A 1,354-nucleotide genomic window follows, 5' to 3' on the forward strand; every position below is an offset into this window, starting at 1 on the left:
CTTGCTCAGCGGCGTGTGCCTCTTGATTTTGAACTGGACGACAGAACCATCCTGCCCAGCCACCTTCAGGTTGATGTGGTCGTTCTCCGTCTTCACTCCCTCCTTAGGGTTCTGGTCGTGGGTGGTTGTGCGGGCGTGGGCGTTTGGGCTGGCGGGGGCAGTGCTGGGGGGGTGGTGTGCCTTTTTCTGCGTCGTCGCTCTCGCCCTGCTCCTTTATCTTCTCGTCTTTTTGAGCGGAGCTCGTATTTGTTTTTTTTGCCGGGTTTCTTCCGGTTTCTTTGGTACATTTGCTTATGCGGCCGTTTTGTGTTTGGTGCTCGTGTTGGTTGTGTTCGTCTCAGTGCGTTCTGGCTTGTTAGCACTCTGTTTTGTTATTTTGGGGGAGTTTTTTGGTCAAGTTGCTCTGTGCCTCTGCTATTTTTCTGCTTTGCATCTAGTTATATGTCCTTTGGTCTGTTTGCTTATTGTTATATTTCACTATCTTTCGTTGTGTCCATTCTTGTTTTTAGTGCTCTTTTTTTTTTGTTTGGGTGCTTGTTTTTTCCTGTCTTTCGTTTTGTTTTCCTCTTGTGGGGTTCTCGTGTTTTTTCTTTGTTGTTGTTCGTCCATTGGTTAGTCTTCTGCTGCTCTTGGTTTCCTTCCCCTAGACATTCTATGTCCTTCTCTGTGTTGATTTTGGTTCTCTTGTTGTTGGGTTTTCGGTTGGGTGGTTTGCATGCCCTTCTCTCCTTCTTTTTTCTTTCCTGCTGTTCTCCTGTGTGCTCCATAATGCTGGTTTCTGTTGTTTTCGTCTCCCAGTTGTTTCTTGCCGGTTTGTTGTTTCGATCGGGCTGCGGCTCTCTTCATGGGCACTGGGCCCTGGCCGTGTCCTCTTGCTCTCTCCTCTGCAGTGCAGGGCGAGGCATGTGCGGGCCCCGCGACAGGGATGGCCGGCACAGTGGCTGTAATCCAAGGGTCAGCTGGTGCTTCTCCAGTGGCCTCGTGGCCTTCTTTCCCGGTGTGTTTTTTTTTCTTTTGGGCGTGTTTTGGTGTCGTGTTTGGTGGGGTGCTGTGCTTTGTCCGCTCAGTCTCTTTTTGGTTTTTTCCAGGGTTGTCGCTTCTTTGCTTCCCTTTGTTCTTTGGTTCATCTCCTTGTTGTTTCTGCCGAGTGTTCTGTGGTCCGTTTTTGCCTGATTTCCAGCCTGTTTTGCCAGTGTTGTTGCCTGTTGTGTTCCCGTTGGGTTGGTGAGTTTATTTCTCGTGGTGTTGCGCGTCTTTTGATCCTCTGTGTGTGTTGTGTGTCGTTTGCGGGAATGTCCTCGTGTGGGGTTGGTTGGTCAGGGTGTGTTCTCCTTGTTTTTCTTCCCTTTTTTTT

The sequence above is a fragment of the Echinops telfairi genome, unplaced genomic scaffold (assembly GCF_000313985.2).
Source record: "Echinops telfairi isolate 266 unplaced genomic scaffold, ASM31398v2 ScPeMD7_3509;HRSCAF=4178, whole genome shotgun sequence".
NCBI lineage: Eukaryota > Metazoa > Chordata > Mammalia > Afrosoricida > Tenrecidae > Echinops > Echinops telfairi.